The sequence below is a fragment of the Electrophorus electricus genome, chromosome 4 (assembly GCF_013358815.1).
Source record: "Electrophorus electricus isolate fEleEle1 chromosome 4, fEleEle1.pri, whole genome shotgun sequence".
In the NCBI taxonomy this organism is placed as follows: Eukaryota; Metazoa; Chordata; class Actinopteri; order Gymnotiformes; family Gymnotidae; genus Electrophorus; species Electrophorus electricus.
Window position 1 is genome coordinate 15,859,236 of NC_049538.1, and position 10,000 is coordinate 15,869,235.

The 10,000-nt window shown below is 41.6% G+C and overlaps 1 protein-coding gene across 6 annotated transcripts in view; it reads left to right on the forward strand.

Annotated features, from left to right (window-relative positions):
* Positions 1-4,822: 4,822 nt before the first annotated feature.
* sema6dl (sema domain, transmembrane domain (TM), and cytoplasmic domain, (semaphorin) 6D, like) overlaps positions 4,823-10,000 on the forward strand; it is an 18,298-nt gene continuing 13,120 nt past the window's right edge. For 5 of the 6 annotated variants that reach the window (XM_027009856.2, XM_027009860.2, XM_027009859.2 and 2 more), the window contains exon 1: positions 4,823-4,916. The gene's annotated coding sequence lies outside the window, so the exon portion shown is untranslated. Of the gene's footprint in view, positions 4,917-5,522; positions 5,594-10,000 lie in introns of all 6 variants that reach the window. The other variant, XM_027009857.2, reaches the window with a different exon arrangement.

Genomic DNA, 10,000 nt, shown 5'->3' on the forward strand with positions numbered 1-10,000 from the left:
ACAAACACACCCCCACACACACAGCTGCTGGATGGAGTCAGCATATTGTGATACACACTTGCTTGCATTTCCATGTCTGTCTCTCTGTATAATCTTTTACAAGTGTGTATGTGTGTTTCCTGTCTTTTAAATGTAGGATAACCATGATATGATGATACACTTCCATCTACAAGCAGATAACTTGATACACTTTCATCTGCAAGCAGACACCTCACACATATATGTGTACAGAAAGACATATATTACAGATTAGTGTTTTATAGGTGTTTTCATTCATCAAATCATTGACAAGAGAACACAGACTACAGTTTGTAGTAGTTATTTGGATTAGAGCCCTGTGCTTGTATAGTTTCTGTGAAAGACCTCAGTGCTGTAGTTTGTGTTGGGTTTGTGTGGTGTTTTTGTCAGCTGTTATGGAGTTGAGAGCTAGAACTTGTTAGGGCTACAGAATTCAAAAGATCTCAACACATTCCTGAAGACCAATACGAGTGGTTAAAAGCAAGTATATGTGGTTAGGTCTCCAGCACCACAGCAGAACAAGAAATCAAGCCCTTGATCCTCTGTTCTCTGATCTTCACGTGTAGTTTGGGGAAATTTATAATGTGAACTTCAGCAACAATCTTGAGTTGAGTATAATGTTGTGTAAAGACACACTCCCACCCTGGATCTGAAAGCACAATGCATTACCACACTTTCGAAGAGCGATTAAATCCCTATCCTCTTAATCAGGGATCATGTCTGCTTGCATTTGATTTGATTATATAATTGGCTGAGTATTATCCAAGGATCAGACTGCAAAGAGCTCTTACAGTCATTACATGTGAAATATTTGGCCCAGCATATGGGAGCTCATCCTGCATCCTGCATCCTGCTAACCTGATCACTGGTGACACCTGAAGGTCTCTTCTACCCCCCTCCCCCGCAAGGTGTTTCAGAGAGAAATGATGCAACCACAAACGATGTGAAGAGTGGGTTATTGATCAGACAGCGCTCTGTTACCGCTCCAGTCCCCCCGCTGCAGAGACAGCTATAAACCAGCTTGTCCTACAAAATATCTTAGATTTCTGCAATATGCCATCATCAGAAAACAATTACAGAATCAAACAAACCATCAAGTAATAAAACAATGATGACAAAGAAAGTAATCATCTTGTCAAAACATTTTACATCTGAGAGAAGCATCTTTCCAACTATTAAACTGCTAAAAATTCAGACTGAAGGCATCTACACAGTAAATCCCAAATAATCTGCAAAAACTAAATGTGTTGCTTTATCTATTCTTAGTATTCTTACACAGATACTCATGAAAAACATAGCTCAGCAGAACAGACGCGTGAAAGAATGGCTCTTCGCTGGTTTGACTGCACTCTGACTCAGGAGTGTGTGGGAAGGGATTTTAAACGATTATATGACTGTGCAATAGCTCACTCCATAATCGTAGTTTTTGGCATGTCTTAACCCGGTACAGCTTCTCTCTCTCTAGACAAACAATGACAAATTTGCTGAATCATAATTTCTTATCCAGGTGTGGCGCACACACCCTCTGTGCACAGTAGTTTCCTGACAAGTCATGACAGTTTCCAGTGAGGCTCAGCGAGCTTACACATGGCTTCACACAGTATTCCAGGGAATCATGGAGAGCTGGGTTTGCTCTCTGGTAGCGGTGTCTGAAATTCAGAAGCACCAGAGGGGGCGTGACTGACTTCGACCCTGTGCAATAAACACACCATCTACCTGGGTGGGTTAAAGGGAGCTAGACAAATTGCCTTTAGACAACAATATTCACTCTTTGTGCCTCTTTGTCACTCACTCTCTCTCACAAACACATACAAACCCATATATAAGGGTCCTTGTGGTCTAATAACTGTAGATAACAGCAACACAGGCTTAAACTGAAACCAGGAATTAACTCTGAAATAAATGCTTCTTACTGACAAACACACGCACACGCACACACACACACACACACACACACACACACACACACACACACACGCATACACATGCACGCACTCTGAGCTGTAGTCTGCTGATTGATTAAAAGTGTGTCTGTGGCATGCTGCAGGCCTGTGCTCTATTTGTTACACTTCTGCTCTCTCCCTCTCTCTTTCTCTATCTCTTTTTCTCCTCCTCTTTTTCTCTCACTATAACTCTCTTTCTTGTTCTCCTCTCTCACTGTGTTTTCCGTCTGTTTTTAGCTCCCTCCATCTTTTTCTTTCTCCCCATTTTTTGTATTTCCCATCCCCTTCTTTCACTCTTTCTAAGCTGTCTGAGGGGTAAGACAGGCTTTTACTAAATCAAACCATTCTGATTTGTTTTTGGAGGGGAGGGATAGTGATCTCTCACTCTTTCCCTGAGGAAGTCCCAGAAATTCTGACCCCTATTCCCCAAATCCCTCTCTATGGCCCCCTGTTGGGTTCAACTGCCTGCCACTCTACCCCCCACAGGACTCACAAAAGCCCAGGGGTAACTACCTCTGGCTATCTCCTGTCCATGATACACATAAACAGACACTTACACACACGCAGTACATATCCTTAAATAAATTCATGCACAAGGTATGACTGGACCAACACATATGCAACTGCACATACCAGTGCAATGATTCTCCTGAATCTTTATACATGTATGCACATTAATATGCATATACATGTATGCATATACACTTTCACAGTAGCAGGGAATGATGATTGAATGTCTGCGTAAATCATGATTAGCTCGCAAAGCTTTGATGTCTATACCCATCTGCATACACATACACATACCATACACATTTGTACACAATTTTATAATCGGTTCATCTCCCCTTCTATCTCTCTAAATCTCTCTCTCGCTCTTGCTCTCGCTCTCTCAAGCACCCGATTTTCAGCACGCACACACACACACACACACACACACACACACACACACACACACACACACACACACACACACACACACACTCACACACACACACACATGCACACATCAACACTCTTCAATGGCTCATCTAGTCTTTAGATCTTATCACACCTTGTGATTATTCTGCAAAGGATAAACCCACCAATTTACCCCCCCCCCCCCCCAAACACATGCACACACTTATCAGCACACTTCCTCACACAGTAACAATAGCAGACAATGACATTGCAATGGCATGAGTTGGTTCACTCTGCTGCTGGATTCAGATGCTAATTCTTAAATTGAAGCAACAGACTGAGAGCTTTCACATGGGTGTTTGCTTCAGTTAACCTGTGTTACAATTAAGGTTCAATGTGTCAGGGGTTGTGGTGGGGTGTATATATTAAGGCATCTGATCTGAAGCCATTACACAGCTCTCTGAATGAGTGTGGAACTGCTGTAATACTCTGGTGTGTTAGGTTCACTCCAATACTTAATGGGTAATGTAATTGCTTTGACCCATGGGTTGTCCTACATTAATTTAGTTGCATAATATACACGTGATGGTGTGATCTACACAATTTAAATTAGGACAACTCTAATGATCCAAGGCAATTGTTTTCCACAATGACTTTGTATCAGGAGACCAGTTTTTCCACTGTTTGCTTAACAAATGTCAGAATAGTTTGATTATTTGGGTTTGGTAGTATTAGCAAAGCTGATGTAATGATGCTGTTCTCTTAGACAAAAAATATGAGCATTGGCATTTTCTCTTTCACACACACACACACACACACACACACACACACACACAAACAACCCCCCCCCCCCCCCCACACACACACACAGACACAAATAAAAAAATGTGATGTGATTCCTCCTGGCAAACCAAACTGGGTTAATTGAACTAATTGTAAAAAAAAATAATAATAATCCCACAGGCAAAGTGTATGTATGTGTGTGTGCAATGTCTGTTTGCTCACCAAATTTTTAACCAACTGAATTTTTATAATTTGTCCATTTTTGTCCAGACTTTTTATAATCTGTTCATCTTTGCACTGACTGGGGGAATATAGCTAAATGAAGAGAGTTTGTCTGTGAATGTGCATGAGTGTAGGCTCCTATCCAGAAGAGCATAGTGGACAAGAATCTACACCCTTACAGCATAGTCAGTTTTATTTTTCCGTTCATCCAGCAGTTTCTGCATGTTAATGATTATACATATGGAATACACTGGAATATGAATTTGGAACTGAGTTAGACAATGTCTTACCAACTTAATAAATAAGCTGTTAATTATATTTGTAAACCATTGCTACAATGCATTTTGGTTTTGTCAAATGAAAGATTATTATTATGAAATTGAATGTTAAAAAAAATCTGATATTAAGGATGTGTGTTTGTGTGTGTATGTTTGTGAGTGTGTGTTAATATTACCTTGTTGAAAACATGTCTAAATGTAAAAGTCTTGTGTGTACTCAAGCAAAATTTGATTTTTATCTTTCACACTGTGGCTGCAATTGCAGGTCAAGATCTTCCTGTGGAAAGCAAAACTGATCTTCTCTCTCTCTTTCAAAAACAGCTCTGTGGAAAAGCTTTAACAAGCAGCGTACTGCAGTGGGGGATGGGGCCAAAAGGAGGGGGCCACCTCTGGGTCACCAAGATGTAGAGGCCTCTTTCTGTGTTATAGAAAGAAAACACAGGGAAGAAAGAAAAGCAGCCAAAATCCACATTTAGGGAAAAAAAAGGAGAGCAAGAGCGAGAGCGAGAGCGAGAGAGCGAGAGCGAGAGAGCGAGAGCGAGAGAGAGAGAGAGAGAGAGAGAGAGAGGGATGGGGCGGGACTAAGGGCAGAACGATCCTTATTGGTAGGCAGCTAGGCGCTGTGTTCATGGATTGACTCTGGATGGATCGAATTACACCATTCGCCGTGCATTAGTTTGTTTTCCCCGTGCCGTGCGGAGAAGTTGGTTGAGTTCGAGCTCGATTTGGAATTGTTACGATACAAAACGGATACAAATTTACAGATTCCGATGAGGTGAGTTGTTTGTCGTGAAATTAACTATTTAATGTCTTTAAAGATGGGGAAAACATTTTTTTCTTACCATAATCTAGGAAGAAATAGATTTACTAGGCGTCTCTACAACAGGCTGGCGAGCCGCGGCACACTGCAGAAGGGTTCTATTGGTCTGATCAGAAATAGACTAGGACGATCTATATTTATTCAACGCGTAGCCCATTCAGACATACTAAGGTTTTACCCTTTTATCGCGTAATGATAGTTTTATTCAATTGAAAGTAATTTATTTTACAAATCAATGCGTCTATAGCACAGAGTCGCTCGGGCTAGCAATGTCCCGAGCGCACTTGTTTTTATTTTGTCCGATTTTATGAAGTTAATGGGTGTGGGGGCAGCGAGGGGAGGGGTCTGTTTTAGTGCTATTTGATCGGTGGCGAGCTTTGAAGATCAGAAAACCCTATCCCAGGCCTGAGGACGGGTCGTTCTGCACGGGAATGGGATCATGAATCCTGCTTTATTTCGGAATGATATATCTTGTTCTGCGGATAGAAGAAACGCGTGGGGATTTATTACCGACGATCGGGAACACGCGCTGCTTAATGATCTCTAACCGTTTGGATTTAGCAGTGTAGGAGACGCACTTTGGATACATGAGGAAGACCTACGAGTGTTGTTCATGCGTGTTTCAGAATAAGGTAGGATTTCATTGCTCTTAATAAAGTTGTTCACGTGGGCGATATGAGGGTTTTTCATTTTACTCGAATCGTTACTCTCTACTACAGGATTTACTTTAGCTGAAACAGGCTTTTAAACTATACTTCCTTATTCATCTGCGCTACGAGTCAAAGTCCGAGTTATCTTTCTCAACTCTATGATACTGATACGGTTTAAGACGAAGGAGTAGCTAATAAAAAATCATTTTAAAGACAGAACGCGGGTACCGTAACGGGACTTGCATTCGCGCTTAACAATAGTAGTTACAGTAGGCTGCGTAGGGCAAATGGGAAATGGGAAAATATCATCAAGACAATTACTCCTAAATCATATTGAACAGATTCTCTTATTTAAATAAAGGCCGTCTGTTGGACGCGTACACAATGCTGCGTAACTCTGATAATGGGCTCTTAATTCTGTGTTCGCAGAATCTTACATTTTCTTGTAGTAGCCCAAGTTTACAATATGGAGTTGGGATATAGAGTTTTATGAGGTCGAGCACAAGATAAAGACCAGATCGGTGCTTTAAATTAATATAACCTTCGTCCTTCGGATTGGAAGCGGTTATCGCCGCAGTCACTTAGAGAGATTGCGCAGGCTCTCTCCATGAGAATATTTATGAGAATTTATCGACCGTTCTTTCGTGAATGGGGTTTTAAAATATTCTGAGCTGAGAGCGCTATTGTTAGTTAACTGAGGTGGCGATATATCCTTCCCGCACACATAAATAAAAAAATCAATTTATCAGCACAACTCTGATAGTCGCTTATGTGTATTTTCTCTTTTGTAAATTTCTATAAAGCAAAAGTAGCGCGATGGGTTGGGTGGTTGATTGTGGATATTTCTGAAGAGGATTCCGAGTACGACATATACGTTTTTGGTGACTATTTAATAGATGAGCAAATAGTAACAGTTGAACGCAATTTCAACACTCTCGTATTGAAACATTACAATGCTGCACGTCCAGACTTAGTAGGTGAACTGACTGACAGCCATGTTAATGCTCTGTCAGCAGAATGAAGGAACGAAGCGCACATTTACGCGCGTTTGAATAAAACAGCTGTTTCCCCCGGCCACTTCCCTGAAAGGGACGAATGCATGGTTATTCCTCCTTTTAGCGAATTGAATGATTAAGGTTTGAGCGTATACAGGTTAACTTAATATGAATTACCATATTGTCTTATTCTGTGCCGGATGTTCTAACACATAGAAGAGCTGGAGCTTAAAAATTTCAGGTCAGTTCTGAAGCTTTGATAAATAACTACAAAGTGTGTGTGCAGTGAGCACTCAGTCTCTGCTCTCCTATGATCCGTTTCCCGACTGAAAGGAGGGATAGTGCCTGATACGTTTGAGACCGGTCCATCTCGGCAGCGCGAGCCAGTTTGATTACCCCGCCCATGTGTGGAGCAGGTTGGAGCAGCTGGCGACATTATAACATCCAACTACATGCAGCTCTGCGACCTGACGGGTGTTAACAACGCAGCTGCGCCTGTCCTCTTTATTTTACTTCAATTCTTCTCTTCTATTCTCTTCTCTTTTCTTCCATTATTTTTGTCTCCTTTCCAACCCATTTCTCTTCTGTCTAGTCTTTGGTGAGGCCCGGGTTAACCTTTAAAGTGTTGAGGTCTTCTGTCTGCCCCCAGCTGTCTATTGTTTCACACACACACACACACACACACACACACACACACACACACACACACACACACACACACACACACACACACAGGGTCTGGTGTCAGGAGTGGGGGGTGCTGGCCCCTTATGTTTCACACTACCCTAGAAAGAGGAGTGGCAGGGTGTTGTCCTGTACCTGTGCCAGCCAGGCAGCAAGTCCAGACTCCTGCTGTAGCAGCAGAGTAAACAGGGCCAGGTTGCATCCAGACAGCACTGAATGCTATAATACACAACTGTTATAGATGGTGAAGTTCCATGCTTTACACTGCTTGACCTAGTCAGTCTGCACAAATGTTATTTTCACTGTTCACATTTGAAGTGATTTGTTGGGTTTAATCACACAAAACAGAATAAATAAGCAAATTTAAGGTACTTAAAACACCAAGTTCAAAGTCTTTGTAATATGTTTGTGTGAGACGTTCACTTAAGTTTTCAGTCAAATATATCATGGTACTGTTTCTCTTTAGAGGAGCACTTTGCTTCACACACTGAGACTGATGCTTTTATTCATGCAAAAATGCACAAACACACATATTACATGGACACACACACACACACACACACACACACAATGTCAAGACAGACCAACAAGCGCAGTAGAGACCCCACAATCATGTACATTTTGCACTTTACCCACACCACTCTTTTCCTGTTTTTGCCCCACTTCGTCAACTCTAGCCAAGTGCCAGTGGATCTGATAGCACATGCAAGCTCAGGCACCAAGACTTAGCCAAGAGCAGCCTTTTGGAGGGTGATGGGGTCACACATAGAAAGAAGGTGGGGGGGGGGGCAATGCTAAACGCTAGTACGTCGCATGACTAGAAGCCGCTCGAGCAGTGCTCATGCACCAGAGGGCAGGAATGAGAAACCAAAGCGAGACATTCAATAGAAAACATGTTGCACTCAATGTAGATTGAAAAGTAATTTTAGACAGCTGACCTTTGGATGTCCTTTGTTTCTGTTTTGCATTAGGTTTCTGTCTCTCTATCTTAATCTTGCTTTCTTTTGCTCTTTCTCTCTTGCTTAGACATTTGATGTCCCCCCTCTCTCTGTCTTTTGTGTGTGCTGGGTGCTGAACTGCAGGAAAATCGTGTTGCATGCACAGCTTGGATGCAGCCTTCCATGCTGTTTCTGTGAATACTAATCTGAAGGCATGAGCTGTCTCTGTCATCTGCTGGGGACATATTGCAGGTGGTTAGCGGCATTTGTCTGTCTGTCTGCCGGCCATGTTCCAGCAGGGGACATTACAGAGCACCATTAACGAGCCATTGGCTCTGGCTGCAGTTAAAGTCCTGTTTTGCACGTACATATACATTCATTGTGGAACGCAGGAGAAGAGAGATATGGAAACAGTGAAAACAAACGAGAGGGAGGAGAGAATAGAGACAAAATGAAAACGATAGAGTCTGATTGAGATAAAGAGAAAGAAAGGAACAGAGAGTTATGCTTATGTCTGCAGTTTACGACAGATCAGAGTCAGAGGAAACAATTTATTTGTCATTGTCATTAGAATAATTACATGTCTCAAAGCCATCAACCTCTCTGGATTTGCTGAAGATAAGATCTGCTTTCTTCCAGATTGAAACCTCAGTAAGGCTTATCTGGTTATCTTCAACTCACCTGGAGAATAATCCCTCATTGTCTGATAGTGAAATGTCATTGATTAGAAAAATGACAAAATTATCCTCATTGATCAGGTAGCATCTGATCAGTAATCATGGTCAAACATGAAAGCATGAAGCCATGATGAAATTAAGACATACTAGGATATCACACAAGCAATACTCAAATACATATATCACATCCAGGTCAACCCTTTCATTCTAATCCATAAATTACTGATCAATCATGCACTGCTGATTGATCAGGGCAGGGTGAGCACTGACAGCTTCTTATTGTGGTCTGGGTGCAGGTGTGCACCAGGGCTAATTGGAAAAGTGTCAATACCAGTGTTTTTGTGTGTGGGATTTTTTTGGGAGGGGGATGGGGGGGGGTCAAAAGCAATCAGAATTCACCAACTAGTCCACTCTAATTCTCACTATCTCTATATATATGTCTCTATATAATTCTTTCTGTCTGTCCCCCGCCCCCTCTCTGGTTATTATATAATAAATTGTTTATATCTGTTATGGCTCAGTGTATAAAATTATTTGTGAGGCTCATAAATAATTAAATTCTATAAAGTTCATTAGTATGCACATACATGCACATACTTGAATATGTGTGAACATATCAAGACACAAACAACCTACACACACTCCCCAGGGAGATGTTCCTTTGTGTGCATATGTGTGTATATTCCTTTCTCTCATTCCGTTTTCTTCAAAGTCTCAGACACGGTTCACTGAAACCATTCAAAGTGAAAACATACATATGTATGTATACATACATCCACTGCTACTGGAAAGTTGTTCCCTTCAGAACAGACCTAAGACAGCAACTATTTCATATATCAAACAATAAGATATCACCTGTGTGTGTGTGTGTGTGTGAGTGCATGAGTGTGTGTATGCGTGCATGTGCTTGTAGCTGTTATCTTGTGCTGTCTAAGAAAGTGTGTCTCTCCTATTTAATTTTTCTGTCTGACAGTGTCTCTCTGACTGTCTCACTCTGTCCCCACTTCTGACCTTCCACTGAGTGACAGATCTCCTTGATCATGAGTATTGGTTGCAAATAAACTGCACATGCAATCAAAGTCAATGCACACACAC